General features: G+C 35.5%; 1 long non-coding RNA gene across 1 annotated transcript in view; it reads right to left on the reverse strand.

Moving 5' to 3' along the window:
* The window catches only part of LOC123384442, an 82046-nt gene that overhangs the window by 45220 nt on the left and 16192 nt on the right, over positions 1-20634 (reverse strand). The window contains exon 2 of the long non-coding RNA XR_006595537.1: positions 15440-15502. This is a non-coding gene — a long non-coding RNA (uncharacterized LOC123384442). The remainder of the gene's footprint in view (positions 1-15439; positions 15503-20634) is intronic.

The following is a 20634-nucleotide window of genomic DNA, read 5'->3' on the forward strand; positions in this document are numbered from 1 at the left end:
CACCAATTGTTATGTTACTTTTACAGTTTGGACTTCCTAATCCTTCCACAGCAGCGTAAGTGTATTCTCTACCTGAACAAAAATATTAGTTAAATTTATAGATTATTTTTTAAAAGATAACAACGGAGAAAATATCTAATAATTTTTAGCCTTAAGTTTTAATCTGTAAGCAGAAGAAAGCTTACATTTAGGTGAGAGATAGGAAGGGAACATTAATATATTGTCCAATAATTATGTAGCATATTATTTCTGCTTAAAATCATGTGGTTGAAATATGTCCAAAGGATACTTATTCCTCATCGCATATCTCTTCCCTTTGTAAATGGCACAAATATTCACTTAGATATCTGTATTTTATAGTTGATTACTTTTCTGTAAGTAATTTATTTTTTTGTTATCATTTTTTATTTATTACTCTTATTACTATTATTATTATTTTTTTTTTTTTAGAGAGAGAGTGAAGGTAGGGGAAGGGCAGAGGGAGAGCAAGGGAGAGAAAGTTAAGCAGGCACCACGTTCAGCGTGGAGCCCACACAGGGCTCAATGTAGTCATCACCCCAAGATCACCTGGGTAGCTCAGTCCATTGAGCGTTCGACTTTGGCCCAGGTCATGATCCCACAGTTTGTGGGTTCAAGACCAGCGTCGGGCTCTGCGCTGACAGCTCAGAGCCTGGAGACTGTTTCGGATTCTGTGTCTCCCTCTCTCTCTGCCCCTCCCCCAGTCACGCTCTGTTTCCCTCTGCCTCAAAAATAAATACACATTAAAAAAAATTAAAAAAAGAAAAAAAAAAGACTGTGAGGTCATGACCTTAGCCAAAATCAAGAATCAGGCACTTAATCCACTGAGCCACCCAGGAGCCCACATATTTGATTGCTTTTTATACCTTATCTGTAAGCCCTACCACTCAGTTCTCCAGTTCTTGTGAGTATTTCTCTTGCCTGCTTTTTTTAACTATCATTTTACAATTGTTCTCATAGAGTGTTCCACTATTTCACACCTGCATTAGTAAGAAGTCTTACAATTGGATTTCTGGTCACCAAGTTTTTTCTAATCTAATTTTTTAATACCTCTGGGTATTTTCTATCTTGCCTTAGACATCTATCATAGATCTGTAGCTAGCTGCCTGCCCTAACAAGAAACCTCAACCTTCCTATAATACTGAGACCCCACGTCTCCTCAGCTGCTCTCATGTCTCTGTGGCTTGTGCCCCCACTCTGACAAAGACAATTTCTCATAGCTGCCCCCAGAGCTATAATTAAAATTAGGACACCCCTTCTTTTTCCAGAAGCCCCATGATCTAAGGATAACTGACTGGATGATGGGCTCTAGAAAAAAAAAATCAATCAACCTTTCAAAAATATCTATTACCCATCTAGTATGTTTAATACTAGGTAAAAAATACAGAAGAGAAAAATTCTTCTGAAGTAAGTGGCCATCCACTAAGTGCTTTCTTTCTGCCAGACCTATGTTGCCTGCAATATACACTCAGTACTGCGTTGTGTTCCAACATTATTTTTTGCTTCTAAAGTAATTTATTAATTCAGAGAAATGTAAAAGTCAATATGGAAATAGGAATTATATTTTTATTATGATAAGAACACTTAACCTGAGATCTAACCTCTTAAAAATGTTAAGTTTACAATACTTTATAGTTGACTATACATGCAATGCTGTACCTTAGACATCTAGAGCTTATTCATTTTAATTAACTAAAGCTTTGTGCCTGTTGTTTAATAACTCCCTATTTCCCCCTCCTCCCTCAGTCCCTGTTAAGTACTATACTAGTCTTTGATTTTATGTATTTGACTATTTGGATACATCATGTAAGTGGAATCATGCATTATTTGTCAATCTCTTCCTTATTTCATTTAGCTTAATGTCTTCAAAGTCCATCCATGTCACTGAATACTGCAGAATTTCATTCTTTTTAAAGGCTGAACAGCATTCTCATGTATGCATATACCATATTTTCTTTCTATCCATCTATCAATGAACATTTAGATTATTTCACATCTTGGCTACTATGAATACTGCTATAATAAACATGAGATTGCTAATATTTCTTTGAGATCCTGATTTCATTCTTATGGACATATAACTAGAAGTGGGATTGCTGGATCATATGTGAACTCTATTTTTAGTTTATTTGTTTTTTAACAACTTCTATAGTGTTTTCCATAATGACTGCACTATTTTGTGTTCCCACCAACAGTATGCAAAGGATCTAATTTCCAACAATTTTTTAAACAGCTGTCATTAGCCTGTTTTTACAAATAGACAAACTGAATATTAGTGGCTTTAAATAAATTATGTTATTCAACAAAAGCAGGTCAAAGCCATTTGAAAGCCCACATTCTGTTTTTTTTTTCCAGATAAAATCTTTTCTTTTACTCTGCTTTTAAATATAAATATACAGGAACAACCTAAATAACCACCACATTTGAAAGGACTAGATAAATTATAATACATCAAACTATACAAGAGTATGCAGCAATTAGAAAGAATGAGAAAGATATACATGGAACTGCAAGCCCACATTCTGAACCACTGCAGTTTATGAATACAAACACCATATAGGTCTTTTATTAGTTTGCTGCCTGGCTCATGGTTGCTGCTTGACAAAGGTTTTTGAATAACTGAAAGAATGCAGAGCACTAATTCTGCCTCCGTAGAGTACCTGCCTTCAAGGAGTTTACAATATATCTAATGAGATAAGACTAAGGAAGGAAAATGTTACTCAGCATTTCATTCAACAAATACTTACTGAATACCCACTATGTGTTAGACATTTTTTGGAGTTCTAGTAATACCGCAGTAGAGAGGTACATATAGACTATATACCCAGATGGTGGGGCGGGGAGGGCAGAGATTCCTGCCCTCATGAGAAGAATAGAGAAAATAAGTAAACCATATCAAATATTAAAAAGCTATGTTTCTAATATGGTTAAAAATAAAAGAGGTAAGGAGAGATAACCCAATAAAAGAATCAAACAGAAAATACTGTAGAAATTCAAACGGCTTCTATAGCTAAGATTTTTTAAATGAAATAATTAAAAAAAAAGAACTTTCATTATTCCAATTTATTTTTTAAGAAATAGGTAGGAATATAAATTCATTTTCTAAGTATATCAGACAAAATTATTTAGGTTGAACACAGAAAGATTACCTATGCATACTCATTGGGCTGTCTTTGATTATTTTTTGTCCTATATGTGTGCCATCTATTTTGTGATTAATTAACATTTGATAGAGTATACATTCAAACATTTTTTTGAGTGATTTAACATGTAGATGAGATTTAGCTACAAATTCCTTCCAGGAAAACAGCATCCATGCAAGAAATACTTAGAATTTGGAGTTCTGCAAATTCTTGGAGTAATGAAAAAATATATATACAGATATCCAGTCCAGTTCCAGATATTTGTTCTTTCTTAATTTGGTATCTCATTTATTTAGAAGCTAGAAGGTAGAAAACATGACCTTAAAGTATATAGAACATTTAGAACTTGTGATTTCAGGGCATGAATAAGTCCGAAATTCTATCTCCTTGAAATTTGTTTCCAGAATGTTAACTGCAAAGCAAGTTATATATAGCAGTAAATGCATGCTTAATTTGTGCAGAAATCATGGTGTGATGAATACAATTAAGAGCCTCGGAGGGAATAATTATATTACTGCATAAAGCTGGTGGTTCTCAAATTGCTTGGTGCCTGGACTTTAAATTGGCCTGATTTCCTGTTGTGAAAGTCATCCATCGCGGCAACACAACTGCAGCAGGAACGGCAGAGTTTCAAAGTCACACAGAAAGCATATTCTTTCTGATCAATTGCCATATATTCTTGTTTAAAGGAAAAAAATTGGCAACATGCTACCGAAGTTGATTAAACTGATAAATTAAAATGCATTAGATCGAATACATTGTTATGTGTGCCATTCAGAGGAGAATTTTTGTAACAAGACTGACTAAACAGTTTTTAATGGCAGCTTTTTAAGCAAGTGCATATGCAAACTTATATAAATTTGAAGTGAATTGTTTAAAGTTAATAACATTTTCATTTCATGGTACTTGGATTATCAGTGCCTTGAAATAATAGATGGAAGTTTAGGATTACCCTTCCCAAAACATAATTAATTATAGTAAAAACTGAATGTAACTGTTTAGTCCTATATGAAAGCTCTGAATTATTTTAGAATCACCCATTGCTTAATGTTGTCAAATAACTCATTAGCTTTATGTGACCAAAGAAGCTTATATGATATCAAATAATTTTGCATTTCTTATTAAATAAACAACAAATCATTTTTATAGCACTAAAATTTTTAATGGCTTTACGTGAGGTTGCTTATATCTGAGACTTAAAATACCACTTCTTATCCATGATAACCAAACTGTAAGGAAAAGACAACATAGCACAAGGAACACCAGTGATGAATTTGGAATCTCTGTCTCCAAAAGGTTTAAGTGAAACTGGTAAGAAACAGGCATTGGCAAGAGGTTAAACAGGTAAGAGAAGCATTTCGGCCCCCAAAAAACAATGGTTAAAGAATCCAGAGAACACACTGAAAACCCTCCAAAAACTTCTAGCTCATGGATGTCACCATTCCCATAAGGCCCATGACAGACATTACTAACCAACCATCCACAGTGCTCTTGACTGCTCATTGCATAGAGAGCTGGTCTTAGAATTGCACACAGTTTCAGAAAACAGTTGCCAATCTATTGGCGCTTGAAGTCACTAGGGCCCTGGTTCCAATTCATGACCTACCAGAACGCATGAGGAGACCGTGGCCTGGAGAAGCTATATGATTTATCAAACACTCTACCGCGGAGCTGCAGCTAGAAACCCATCCTTCATTGCCAGCATACTGCTAATTCTCTTGCCAATGTTACAGTATCCTTGCCAAAAAGTGAGGTTGTTTACTCTGTATACATTTTTCCACCTTTTCTCTCATTGGCTTCTTCACCTCTGTAAAACGTAAATTCCTCATGTCCTATTTCTTTATTTTTATTCATCCATTTATTCCTGCATTCAACAGACATTCTCTGTAAAGGCCAATATACACAATGCTAGATGCTGAGGTAATTACAAGAGTAAGGTGTAAACACGGTTTTGGACACAGCCAAGAAAAAAACAAGATGGCCACAGACCCTATCCTTATTATGCATCTAATAGATTTGGTTTGTATGCAAAGTACAGAGATTATGCAGCTGGAAAACTTGGAGCAATTTCTATCCAATAAAAAGCAGGGAGGTGGATATATGGGTAGCCGCAAGACTGTTGATTCAAGTAATCTAATTTGGGCTCTCTTCAGTGACTTTGAAAACCCTAGAGAGTTTGCAAGTAGAACTGTTGATTTAACAGAAAACAAACTATTCATGGAATGTTCCACATGTGAAATACTGTTTTCTGTCTTCTTTTTCAGATATATTTCAATTTCACCTCATTTTCATCTACCATGTAAGCACACACAAATACACAAACACACACATATAATCCATGATCCTAAAGTGAAAACACTATGGACTTATTTGTGTGTGGGATTAATTTTAAATCCTAACAATTTTGTATTTACACTGGACCGCCAAGTGTATCTTATCATCAATGTCACATCTTTCCAAAACTGCCTTCCAGATTTGGTGGCATAGCTCTTGACCAAGAAATTAAATAGTTTAAGTGGGGGATTTGATCACTGGACCTGGTCTCATTGATGCTATTTCTCTAACCACCTAAACTGAAACCACTTAAAATAAAAGAGGAGAAGGCCTAAAGCCAGCACATATTTGATTTTTTTCAGCACATATTTGATTTTATAAGTAATGTGTATATATGACATTCAGCATAAGTTTACATCACTATTTTACTATTAGAAAGCCATATCATTATTTTTAAGTTATCAAGACACTGGCAAATTAAAAGAAAATTGTTCTAGAAGACATAAATAAATAAACAAATGACCAAATGAATCCTCTTGCTCAGCAGATAACCTAAAATAACAGGAATTTTGCAGACTTCTAAAATGGAATAAAGCAAATCTACATTTGTATTTTAAAAATATCACAATTTTTATTTATCTGTCAGTATTTGGCTATTGTCCTCATATTTGTAATTATGTCAAATATGGTATACTTCTGGACATGAAAAGCCCATTCCAAATCTTTGAGTCAACTCCAGCAGTTTTTTAATGCCTTAAACATAACAGGTTATCAACTAGGATTTATTGACTTAAATTACATTTAAAAAATTTTAATGTTTATTTTGGAGAGGAAGAGGCAGAGGGTGAGAGAGGGAGGGGCAGAGAGAGAGGGAGACACAGAATCTGAAGCAGGCTCTAGGCTCCGAGCTGTCAACAGAGCCTGATGCGAGGCTCGAACCCACGAACTGAGAGATCATGACCTGAGCCGAAGGTGGATGTTCAACCGACTGAGCCACCTAGGCACCCCTAAATCACAGTTTTTAAGACACAACTTTCTGAACTTCAAATTATTAAATGCCAGGTACATGCTTTTAGGAAATTTAATTGTATGCTTCCATTACCAAACACTGAATGATATTTTAAAAATAAGAGTATTCGTTGAAGGACAGGACATTATAACCAATCTTAGATACCTAGATGTTCAAATAAGTTTTCCTGTAGAATATAATAACAAGTCCTGTACGGCAAAATATAAGGATCTGAAATGCATGGGTGTGTTTTGCAAATACTTGTATCATTTTATATACACTTTATCCTTGTCTGAACAGAAATATACTAAAAAATAAAGATGATGAGATTACTTCCAATAAACAAGCACATTGTTCTACCTGGTGCCAATGTTAACTCTTGCCTTGTCCATCGAATCTCTGATTTAGTCAATGTTTCCGGTGCATAAGTGTTCATCCCTATGGAGACTAGTTTACATTAGGAGAAAACACTAGAATTCCAAAACCTACAAGTCCTACACTTTTCTAAGATACAGTCAAGCAGAAAGCAGAGGTTTCCATTTATGATCTTTGCATCCACAGAAGTTATACCGAAAACATGGTTGTATACAACCTCACTTTCCTCCAAAGACAAAAATATTTATTCTTGCAAACCTAATAACCGGTAAATGTCTTCATAGATGTCATCACTGACCAGGAGGAATATTGAGTAAAAGTCCAGTCTGGTTTTGTGTTTGTCAATTAATAAAAAAGAAAATCATTACAAATATTACTTCTTATACTACATACAGCATTTAGGTAAGGACACTGTGTTCCCCTCTATAAAGCTCAGCCTGCCCTAATTCTTTCTGGATTGCATTTCCAAGACCCAGATGCTGAGCCGAGAAAATTTTCTTTCCAGCAATAGCATCTGGTTCCTTGGCAGCCTGTATTTGCCCCTGTGTTGACTACACTGCAGTTGTCTTCAGGCTGTGAAATAGTAACGATGCTGATGTGATATCTTATTCACTTGGATGTGGTACATTTTAGCTTTCTTATTTTGTCCCCACATGGATATTTTTCATACTTACAATCTTTTATGAATAAAGTTAATCAAGGAGAATTTTGGTAAATGATGCAACATTCAGTAACAGGTAATATTTCTGTCTACATAAGGTGAGCCGCTCCGACAGGGACACAGATCTAGTCTTGGTCTTATTGTAGTTTAAGGACAAAACTAGTTGCCTTGCTCCTTGTCCTGCTCTTTATATACGTAATTTTGACTCTTTAGATTTCCTTTGGCAAACCGTATACAAATGATAACAATAATGATGTTGCTAATAATAATAACAACTGTAATTTATGGAACACATCTGTAAGCCAGGGACAATACGATACAATACAATGCAATAGCCACGGACTATTTAATTTCGTTTAATTCTCACAAGAGTCTACCCTGTCTATCACATTCTTCGCTTAAAAATAGGGGAAAAAATTATAAGACCTATAGTATCTGATCAGGAGACTGTTCAGGAAGAAAGACAGCTATTATCACAGGGAACATTGTAGAAATTGTCCCTGGAGCTGGGGTTCAGTGACTTTTAAATGTTTTCAATATGACAATTACGCTGGTCACAGTTTGATGCCAGCCTACCTTTCTCACCTTACTGCCAACCCTCCCATGTGCCCTAGGCTTCCGTCTCATTGCAACAGTCCTGCCCAAGCTTTTCAGCTGCCATCCACTAATTGGCATGCCCCCTCCTCACTCTCCCACTCGGTTTGCATTCCTCTAAAAGCCAACTCACTGCTGAACTTCAAATAAAGCGGGGTGACTGCTGCATGTGAGGAAGGTGTGGAAAAAGTCTCTTCTCTCCAGGCTTAAGATGGGATAATAACAGTAATAACACAACCAGATATTCAGCATTTACCACATGCCAAACATTTCAGAGAACTTTACATATATTAACTCATTCCATCCTCACAACACTCTAAGGGATGGGATTATTATGAGCCATATATTATAAATGAGTGTATGAAAACAAAGAACAGTTATGTCACTGCTAATGAGACACTGCTAGTGAACCGAATCACCAGGCATCAGGAGCCCACCCTCCTAACATCTGCACCATGTGACTTCTCACTCAGGCCCTCGTCCCCCAGGAAAGTGCTTACACCTTGGCTATAGGTAATGGAAAGTCGTCTTCAGGGGGCCCATGTGGCTCAGTCAGTTAAGCGTCTGACTCTTGATTTTGGCTCAGGTCATGATCTCAAGGTTTGTGAATTTGAGCCCTGTATCCAGCTCTGCGGTGAGAGTGGAGATTCTCTCCTTCTCTTTTGTCCTCCTCCTCCCGCCCCCCCACTCTCTCTCTCCCCAAATAAATAACCCCTTAAAAAAAGATTGTTTTGTTTCTGTTTTTGTTTTTACCTCAATTCTCCATAGAAAACTGTGAGATTTGTTCCAGATACTCTATATTTTTAAACATAATAGTTTCTCTAACACTGTGTTTTCAATGGATTTTCAATAATGAAAAATGTACCAAATGCAAGTGAAATCCTCTCTCTCTCTCTCTCTCTCTCTCTCTCTCTGTTTACACACACACACACACACACACACACACACACACACACACCCCACACAAAGTATATACATAAATACACATACATATACTCTTCAGGTATTTCTTGGTTTTGTTTTATCTATATGTATCTAGTTATGTAGCTGGATAGATACACAGATGATTGATAGATATGAAAAAGAATTCCACTTTTATTTAGAACACATTTATGTGTTCTCAATTAATTCTTTTGTGGTAAAAGCTATTGGATATTATTTATGTTATTGCATTGTGGATAAAAGATTTTGTATGTGTATGTAACAACATCTGTGTATAAATAATGTTTTTCAGAAACCATTTTAAATGGTATCTCCATATGTAGCAAATAAATGGGAAGAAGAATTATGTTAAACTACAAGTAGAAAGAAATTAAAATCGAAACCACTATGCTACCAATAAACATGATTTAAACGAAGAAAAGTGTACGAGGTGAGCTCACGTGGAAACCTGACCATATTTGCTAAACCATGCCAGAAAGTGTGAAAATGAAAATAATAATGATGTAAATATTTTTTCATATGTAAAACATTATATAAGAAAGGGAAGATTCAAAATTTCTGCACAATGATCAGAAAAGGGGACCATGCAACTGACTTTCTCTCAATAAGAACTGTGATTTTTCATGTATGTGGTGGGAAAAATGAAGACAGAGAAACACAGGAGATTAGGCAGACCTCTCCATGTTGGGCAAGAGGGGAGGATTCTACCTGTGTTTGGTACTTATTCCTGTGTCTTAAATGACTGCTTTGGTTAACATTATTGTCACTATCTATCATTCTTTGCTAAATATTTAATTCTCAAGATGTAATCTTCTTTTACTTTAAATTATGTTAGAATTATTAATGGCATGGTAACACTGAAGAGACACAATACACGTCCCTATGACCAGAGACAACTACTTTCAGGAGATGACCAAGAAGTGAGAAAAGAAAAAGGTTCCTGTGACACCTACAACGTATCTAAAATTATATATGAACTGTGTTGCAGAAGCTATTAAATATTATTTATACCATTGCACTCCAAAGAAAAGATTATTTTGCTATGCCAGTTATTTTATTTCCTAAAAAATAAGCCAAATTAACATTTCCCTTTGAAATATTAAAGTGATTGAGCATTTTTTTCTTGGATAGACTCTGCTGAATAATTGCCTCGGATATCCACTTAATTTTGAGTAGCTTTCACAGCCTTACTTTCATGAGTTGTCTTAAATCTCAAAGAAGTGAATACCAATGACAACTGGCAAAACATATTTACAACACTTGACACAGAGCTAATACCTTCAATTTACAAAGAACCCACACAAATTTAAAAGGAAAGGATGACTGGATCAATACAAAAATCAACCAAAAATAGGAACATGTAGTTCACAAAAAAGAGTCAATGGCCCATAAATTTATGAAAAACTATTTATATTTAGGTGGAGTGTGTGTATAAAATGTATAAGTATATATATTCCATTCATTACACTTATCAGGAATAGCAAAACAGAACAATGAAAATACCTAAGGGGTCTATTAAGAGATACCTGGATACTTAGTTAACTAAGTTATTATATTCTTTTTATATTCTATATAATGGGATAGTCTGCAAGCATTAGATAATAAAAAGGAATATAATATGAAAAAATCTCCAAAAAGCGTTAAGTGAAAAATGCATAGATCTAAGAAGTATCTCTACTGTCTTCTTTTTTACATTTAGAAAAACAGAGATGAAACACAGATTTGCCCATATATACACATATAAGGGTGTGTAAATATGTTTTTCTAGAAGAAATTACAGTAGTCTGATTTGTTATATAAACTGAGATGTCATTAAATAACACATCTTTTTCAGGAAATGGTACACAAGGATCAGATATATATTTTTGAAAAGCTTGGAAAGCTCTGAGAATTATCATAAGTCAACAGTCTTGCACCTTCCAATATAAAATATACTTCAGTTAATTTGTATTTACTTGGTATTATAAATAAATAGATAGCTAACAGCTATCTATTCAGCTAACTGAATGTTTATATTCCTCCCAAATTCCTATGTTAAAACCTAATCCCTGATATATAGTATTTGGAGGTAGGACCTTTGCAACATGAATAGGTCACGAGGGCTCTGCCCTCATGAATGAGATTAGAACCTTTATAATGAGACCCTGATAGGGGTCATGTGAGACCAGAGCAAGAAGATGACTATCTACGAACCAGGAAGTAGAGCCTCGCCACACAACAAACCTGCCAGTGACTTGATCTGGAGCCTCCCATATTTTAGAACTGTGAGAAATAAATTTTAGTTGTGTATAAGTTACCCCATCTGTGGTATTCTCTTATGGCAGCCTGAAAGGACTAAGACATCAACACAAAGGAATACATGATATTCAGGTCTAGGCAAAAGATTTCGGAGTTGGAAGCCTGGGGACACAGGTAAAATTTGTCCTCAATGAGCTATAAACTTTAAGTAAGAAGTAATGTGTCAAGTTCTCAGTTTATTTATTTTTTCACTGCGAGACTGAATAAAAGAATCAGCAGGTTCTTTTTGTAACCACTGTGAGTTGGTTCAGTAAAATCTACATAAGAGGGAATTGGGTCCCCTTTGAAAGTAGATAAAAATTCAGACAGACAAAGATATGCAAAGAGAATGATCTCAGTACAAGGAAGAATTTTCTTTTAATGTTTATTTATCTTGAGAGAGAGAGAGGGAGAGAGAGAGAGAGAGCGCTAACATGTGAGTGGGGAGGAGGAGAGAGAGAGAGAGAGGTGGGGAGAGAATCCTAAGCAGGCTCCACACTATCAGTGTGGAGCCCGATGCAGGGCTCGATCTCACGAACCTTGAGATCATGACCTGAGTCAAAATCAAGAGTCTGACACAACCAACTGAGCCACCCAAGTGCCCTTCAGTACAAGGAAGAATTTTCACACAAGTTCAGAGTTGATCATTTTGAGGGCATACTTTTAGGAACAGTGGTTGCTGCTTACAAAAGAGGCTTTAGAGAGAAATAAAGAAGAACAGTGAAATGAAGATAGATTAAGGAGGATTTGGACTCTAACTTGACCTTAGAATAGTAATATTATAAAACTTTATAACCAAAAGAAATGTTAGTGATTACTGAACTAAACCCTTCATTAATGAGCAATAGGTAAAGAAAAATTAAACAAAGTGCAGATTTAACAGATTATAAATAATTTGTATCTAAGAATTTATCTTCACAAGGGGCAGTCCTGTGTCTTATTCAGCACTGTATCTCTAGTCCACTTGTAGTATAATGCTTGTATAAAAAGGTTATTAAGTGGTTGCTGAATGACTTCATGCAACAACTATTTATTGAATGTCTGCTGTATGCCTGGCATTGTTCTAAAGTCTAGGGGTTATACTACAGGCAAAGCAGACAAGGCCTGTGCCCCTTAGAGTTTATATTCTAGGAAACAGGAGGAGAAAATAAATAAATAAATAAATAAATAAATAAATAAATAAATAAATAAATGTAAACTTGGTCAAGATGCTTGGGAAGGGCTTGAGGAAAATTAAAGGAGTTTAAGAGAGAGAAAAAGTTCTTGTGGATGGAATAAATTTTTCATTCAGTGGTCAAGGAAAGCCTACTTGATAAGGTTACTTCATTTATTTGTTTAATACTTATTTTTGAGAGAGAGAGAGAAAGAGAGGGAGGCAGAGCGTGAGCGGGGGAGGGACAGAGAGAGAGGGAACACAGAATCTATAGCAGGCTCCCAGTTCTGAGCTGTCAGCACAGAGCCCTACACTGGGCTTAAACTCATGAGCCGTTAGACCATGACCTGAGCTGAAGTCAGAGCCTTAACCGACTGAACTACCTAGGCGCCCCATAAGGTTACTTTAGATCAAAGAACTGAAGGAAGTGAAAATGCTTGGAGTAAGTATGATCTGGGCAGAGGAAACTGCAAAAGCTGGGGCTGGAGTGTATTTGGCAAGTTCAAGGAACAGTGATGAAGCTACTAACACAGAGCCAAGTGAATGAGAAGGACAAGAGTAACGGGAAGTTCACAGAAATACTAAAGCCCCAATCATTCCAGACCTGGAAGGCCACTGTAAATACTTTGGAGTTTGAATTATCAATCCAGGGTTACAGAAGTAGCTAATGGAATAACTCAAAACCAACACTCTTGATTTTCTCTGCATTGTCATTACATTAAAATAATTAAACAAATAAAGACAAATGTGATGAAAATAACATTTTCAAAATACTAGCCTGTCAGATTATTCAATGTTATTGGAAATGTTGATGATAATGACTAGGTTCAGATTTCAGCTACTCTCCTTCTCTCAGGAATGAACCATTTCTGGCGCCTGGGTGGCTCAGGCAGTTAAGGATCTCATCCAGCTCTTGATTTTGGCTCAGGTCATGATCTCATAGCTCGTGAGTTCGAGCCCTGCAAAGGTCTCTGTGCTGACAGTGCAGAGCCCGTTTGGGATTCTCTCTCTTCCTCTCTCTCTGCCCTTCCCCTGCTCTTCCTCTCTCTCTCAAAATAAATAACTAAGCTTAAACAAATTTTAAAAGTGAGCTATTCCTCTACCCATCTCTTCCGTGGGCCCCTACCCTACCCTCCTGAGAAGAATCCCAATGTAGGCTTGCCCCTAGCATGACTTAATTTCCTATTTCCCATTCACTCAAACCAAGAGGAAAGAATTGTTTTAAGGAAACGTAAATTAAATCCCTTAAATATAATATTAAAAATCAGGGCTTTATTAAAATATAAGAAGTATTAATTCATTTCAATTGAAGATTTTAAAAAACTTAATGTTAAGTTTTGATCTTTTGGGAAGACATACAAGGACAAAGCAAAAATTATGTCTAGATTTTAAGCCAACAGAATATATACGTGTTTTCTCGGAGGCTCTAGAGTTTTCATGGCCAGTTTAGTAATCATGCAAGGTACTTAGTTAGAAGGAATGATTATTATATCGTCCTAAGGATGTTAATAATACAAATAGCAAATTATAGCAATCTTTGTAATTATATGTACGGTCCCTATTAAAAATTTACATGCCTTGGTCTGATTATGCTCTGAATCAAAACTCTTTTCCTACCACCAAAGGAAAATGCATTCAAAGCTAAAATTAGTCTTACCAAATTAAACAAATATTTAGAATATCCCATGACCTACAAGCTATATTTCATACTCAACATGCTTTACCATCTAGGTGCACAATAAGAGAAACAACTCAGCTGCTATGAGAGAAACAGATGGTGAAAGGTACCTGCTGACCAAACAGGAGCAGCAGGGTGGAATCAGGGTGGGTCAGCTCATCTGGAAAGGATGCTGGCAATTGTCATTACACACATCAATTGTTTCTGATACTACTGTCTGTCATGCGGTGCCCAGGGGCCGTATGGCTTTCCTTGAAACATTTAACATAAAACTGCTGAAATATAATTTTGGCCTCACATTCTGAAATGAGTTGCTAAATCCCCACAATAAGAAATTAATGTTGCCAGCATTATATTATTTTAATTAAGCATCCCTCCCTTCTGTAAAGATACAGAAGCATTGTTTGATATATTTCCAATTTGTCTGCTAATTTATAAAAGTAAAATGATACTACATTATTGTTATAAAGTTAATCAAGACTTTAATGGGACAGTTATGTTACTATCAAGGATTTTTTATTATTTTTTCTTACTATAATGTATGTGTTCAATGAGCTGATTATGCCGTGTGACAATGATTTCACTAATTACAAAGTTATTACTGTATCTCTAATGGGAAGAAATTCCAGCTTCCTAAGTTGCAGAGATGTAATTCCTAAGGAAAACCAGTAAACAAAAATATATTTTAAAAGCCCATTAAAAATATTAATTTAGATTATATATCTATATCTATATACCACTTTGTTCCCAGACTTTTTGTGTGTCCTACAATGTAATTTTTTTTTGTAAATTCATTGATTTCAAGAAATTTATGCAATTTTAACCATAAAGAAACAGTTTCCTATAAAATGTAACAATTAATATTGGGCTATCTCTAAAAATTAATAAAACATTTTAGAGATAGCATGGAAATTGTGTTGTGCCTATATTTTAGTAAACATATATACAAATCCCCATCAAAACAGAGTAAGTTGACAAGATTTATATTTTAGTACTTGAATTTTACGTGCCACATATTTTACCAAACAGCTACAAAATGCATTTTTCAGGAAACCTTAATGAAGGAAAAAAGCATTTGACAAGAGGTTGTGGTACATGGAGTTTTTGTTCTTCCTTACTCCAGCATGTTCACAAAATCACTGCAACTGAACATAGCTCTCAGTATTATGACAAAGGCTTGTGTCGTTATGTGTTTGTTGTGACCAACAGACAACCATCACTACCACAAAGACAAACTGCTTTGTCCATACTTGGTGTTGATAAGAGTGCTAATGTGTAGTTTGAGAAGCATCAGAATGTTTAAATTATAGCTCACCTGTTTTGCTACCTAAAATGCTGATCCTGAAGTCACTTCTTTGGTCTCAGCTACAGCAGTCTCCTGTGGAAACAAAATAGGAATCAAAATCCAAATACATAGAGCTTTAGGAAAAATCATGGAATTCAAAATAGACTCCTAAATCCATTTTAAAAAATCTCATGAAATACCTGACATAATAATCATAATGTATACCCATTATCAAAGCTCAGTGAATTGAATTTTTTTAAAGAGAAAGAAAAGAGGAAAGAGGAAAAGGTCTAGAAGTGACAAAGTGTCCCCTAACATAAAAACTTAAGAGATAAACCAATTTCATGAAATTGATTTCAGAAACTGGTTAAAACTGAAAGATTTGAAGATTTAATAAATAAAAATAAAATATAATTCAAACAGATACAGTATAAGAAATAATTCATGTTAATTTAACGAAAAAGATATACCTAGTCAATATTTGTTTCAAAATTGATATTTATTATTTTTAATCTCTTCATCCGTACCCAACTTAAAATACAATTCCCAGAAGTTGAGGGCTTTGGTCTGTTTTACAGATAGTCCAGTATTTAGAAAACACACAGTAAATATTTTTTAAAATGATAGGCCTTATTTCAATGAGCACAATCTAAATGTAATACTGAACATTAAATACATAATTTACTCAATTTTCTTCCTTGTGAACATGTTATTATTAATTAAATATTAAACCTTTTTATTAATAAATTCTTGTATGTTGATATGTACAAAAGATGAACCGTGTACTATGCTTGTTTAAATGTTACTACAGACCCAATGCTGTGAAAAGTCCTAGTCATACTTTCCGCTCAAGTTTTCTAATTCTATATTATAGCACCCACTCCTAAGTCTATATTATATAACATCTTCCTGTCCGGTGTCCTGAATCCCCAAGAAATGGTCTCTATTTGAGTGACTGCAGGTCCTTCCCTAAAGCAGCACATCAGCATGCCACTTAATCTTTGCTTGACAAAGACAAACTATTTATATTACTTTTAAAATAACTAGGCATCAATTATTATATGCCTGATGGCACTACTTTTATGGTGTTATGTCTAAGTCTCAAATTATAAAGTAAAAAAAATAACTAATATATTACCTTTATAAAAATGATAGTTTATGTGAATTATCACTACAAGTTTCACTGCTCTATCAATTAGAACCTCCTCACCATTATTTATTTTCTATCTACTTGTTTCATGAGTTTATATGGTGAGATAAGATGCCTAGTATAATGTCTTATTCCTGTCCATTTAGTTTTGCATTTTTTTAATATTTGATACTTCTACTTATTATGTTATTAATATAAACATAATTAAGCTTATTTTATTTTTAAAAAGGTTTCCCACTTGTTTTCAAATTTACTTTTGGTTTCAGTTTTATTATGATCCTAATATTAGTGTTAAGAGTATAACACACTCATTAAATATCTAAAAAATTGATTAGATAGTACTTTAGATAGTAAATCAATGCAACAAAACTAGAAATCACAATAAATACTATAATCAAAGAAATTCCCTTTACTGGAAATGAAAAAAAGAATTAAGGACACTCCCAGATAAAAAAAAATCAAAGCCTTAATAAAAGGTTATTTACCAAATAACCAATCATATCCCTATGTATTAACACTTATCAAATATAACCAAAATGTTGCTCAGAGGAAAATTTATAATAATTTATCAGAAGTTATAAAAACTTAACAGAACTATTTACGGTCATAAAACCTTGGCATCCTAACTTCAAATGTATATTTTAAATTATAAATGAAGTAACACTTAAATCTAAAAAATAGGAGTTCTGAGTATTGTGATATTTTGGTCATTTTTTTTTATTTTTTTAATTTTTTTTTGATGGGGGGAGAGAGAGTATATGTGAGCAAGCATGCAAGCAGTAGAGGGTCAGAGGCAGAAGGAAAAAGAATCTTAAGCTGGTTCTGTGCTCAGTGCGGAGCACAATGCAGGGCTAGATCTCACGACCATGAGATCATGACCTGAGCCGATATCAAGAGTCAGACGCTTAACCAATGGAGCCACCCAGGTGCCCCTTGGTAATATTTTTGATACTGTTTTAAATGCATTTCATTGTCACGCGTGCGCACGTGTGTGTGTGTGTGTGTGTGTGTGTGTGTGTGTGTGTGTAATTTTTAGGTGATATCAGCAAGATGTTGGGATAGGAGAGATCAGACTTTGTGCCCCCCATAAAAACAAACAACTATTAGATAGCCATCCACAAATGAAAATAGCCCCCAGGAGGGCTCAAGAGTCCACTCAGAACCTGCAGCAACACAATGGAGCCAAAAACAGAGAACCACTGCACATGAAGGACTGCTGGAAAGACTGGCATAGCTGAGATGTCAGGGGTGGTCAGAAACAAAGAAAGGGGCAGAGTTTATCAGAACTTCCTATTTAGTGGGTGCCACCATGGTCCCTAGTAGCCTACTGTGTGTAAGACCCTGTCAGCCTTTACTGAGGACCTCAACAACCCTCACGGCAGATAGCAGCCGTGGATTATGCACATTTTGCACAGTGAATGCCCACATAGTGTTCACCAGCATGAATCTGAAGAGCTCATTTTGTAGAGGACACCAGCAGCTTTCAATGGTCATCACCACTACTGACCCCTAAAGAGAAAGACATTGTAGAACCACTCCCCCCAACCAAGGAAGCTGCTGTTTGAGCACCATATGACCAGGCTTCAGACTTCAGCTTCACAGCCACTTCAAGCACTCCTACATCTTAAACTCTGGAGCCACCACCACAGTAGGCGAGCTCCCATCCTGGCCCTTGTTTCCATGGTTTTGTAAACCCCTGCACCTAGATGCTGAAGTTTCTGCCACAGTGAGAGTGCCCATGCCTTTGACCCTGGAGCAACAATGTGTGCCTGCATTCTGGACCCCAGATACATGGCTGCTCCAAGGATATTCATGTTCCAAACATTAGTTCTGTGGCCACTCCTCAGATGCCTCTGCATTAGACACTACTACCACTGCCACTGCAGGTGCACCTGCAAACTGGACCCAGGTTTAAGACAGAATGCTCCAACCATGACTGCTTCCATGGAAGTAAAAGACATCAGGAGGACTCCAGCTGGCTTTGCCACTGAACACCTAACTGCACTTGCCCCTGCTGCAGATACCACCAGTCGTGGCCACCACAGGCCACTGCAATTTTCACTGATGCTGAGATCCACTACTATAGCTGAACAGAGATTACACTGCCATACCCTCTCTGGAACCAGAACTGCTACACTTCACACAGGTAGTCCCTCACACTCACCTGTAGAAAACCAAACTGTAAAGCTTAAGAGAGGTGACTACTTCATCAAATGTACAGATATTACAAAAAAAAAAAAAAAACACAAGAAACATAAAATACCAAGGAAACATGACACCACATGAGGAACACATGTTTTCCACTAACTGATCTCAAAGAAATGGAGATCCATGAATGGCTTAACCAAGTATCAAAATAATTGTTTTAAGGGGGCTCAGAGAGCTACTAGAGAACACAAATAAATAATTCAAGAACATTAGGAAAACAATACATAAACAAAATATTTTCAACAGATAAAAATTATAAAAAAAAAAAAAGATTCCCGGGGTGCCTGGGTGGCTCAGTCAGTTAAGCATCCAACTTCAGCTCAGGTCACGATCTCATGGTCGGTGAGTTCGAGCCCCACATCGGGCTCTGGGCTGATGGCTCAGAGCCTGGAGCCTGCTTCCGATTCTGTGTCTCCCTCTCTCTCTGCCCCTCCCCCGTTCATGCTCTGTCTCTCTCTGTCTCAAAAATAAATAAACGTTAAAAAAAATTTTTTTAAAAAGATTACCAAAGAAAAGAATACAAAAAATGAAAAGAGAAAGAAAAATATGGTAGAGGTGTCAACAAAAGACTTGATCAAGCTAAAGAAAGAATCTGTGAACTCAAAGACAGCTCATTTAAAATTATACTTTTAGAGGAGCAAAAAGAAAAAAAAGGCTGAAAAAGAGTTTGGTACCATCAAGTTAGCAATAGATGAGTTAAAGAAGTCTCAGAAGGAGAAAAGAGAGAGAATGGAGCAGAAATTATATTTGAAGAAATAATGGCTAAAAACTTCCCAAATCTGGAGAGAGACATGGACATTCAATTATATGAAACTCATAAAATCTCCAAACAGATTCAACCCAAAAAGGACTTCACCCAGACACATTATAATGAAATTGTCAAAAATCTAAGACAAAATTTCTAAAGCAGCAGGAGAAAATAAACTCATCACATACAAGGGAATCCCCAGTAGGATATCAGCAGATATCTCAGCATTACAAGAAAAAGAAAATGACAGGCTGGTATCTTTCTTGACGATAAGTCCAAAATTCCTCAATAAAACACTAGCAAACATTTCCACAGCACATTAAAATGACTGTACATCATGATCAAGGTGGATTTATAATTTATTCCCAGGATGCAAGGGTGGTTGAAGACATGTGAATCAGTAAATGTGAGGCACTACTTTAACAAAATGAAGGAAAAAAATCACAGGACTGCCTTAGTGGATATGAAAAAAAAAATTTGACAACATTTAACATCCATCATGATAAATACCCTCAACAAATTAGGTAAATATAAGGAAGGTGACTGTGTGTGTGTGTGTGTCTGTGTGTGTCTGTGTGTGTGAGTGTGCGACCAGCCTACAATTAATACCCTACTCAATGGTGAAAATCATAAACTTTTCCTTTAAGATAAGGAACACAACAGAGTGTCTAGCCTTATCACTTCTCTCAATCATGCTATTGAAGTCCTAGCCAGAGCAATTAGGCAAGAAAAACTCATAAAAGGCATTTTAAATGGAAAGGAAAAAGCATAATTGTCTGTTTATAGATGACATGACCTTACATATAGAAAACCCTAAAGACTCCACCAAAATACTATTAAAACTAATAAACAAATTCAGTAAAATTGCCGGATACAAAATCAACATATAAAATAGAGTTGCATTTCTATACATTAATGATGATCTGAAAAAGAATAAAATATTTAGGAATAAATTTAATCAAGGAGGCAAAAGATCATCCAGTAAAAGCTATATAAAATTTATTAAAGGGGCACCTGGGTGGCTAAGTCAGTTAAGCAACTAACTTTTGATATCTGCCTCTCTCTTTTTCTCTCTCAAAATAAATAAGTAAACATTTTTTTTAAATTATTAAAGAAGCT

This window comes from Felis catus, chromosome A1 (assembly GCF_018350175.1).
Source record: "Felis catus isolate Fca126 chromosome A1, F.catus_Fca126_mat1.0, whole genome shotgun sequence".
Taxonomy (NCBI): domain Eukaryota; kingdom Metazoa; phylum Chordata; class Mammalia; order Carnivora; family Felidae; genus Felis; species Felis catus.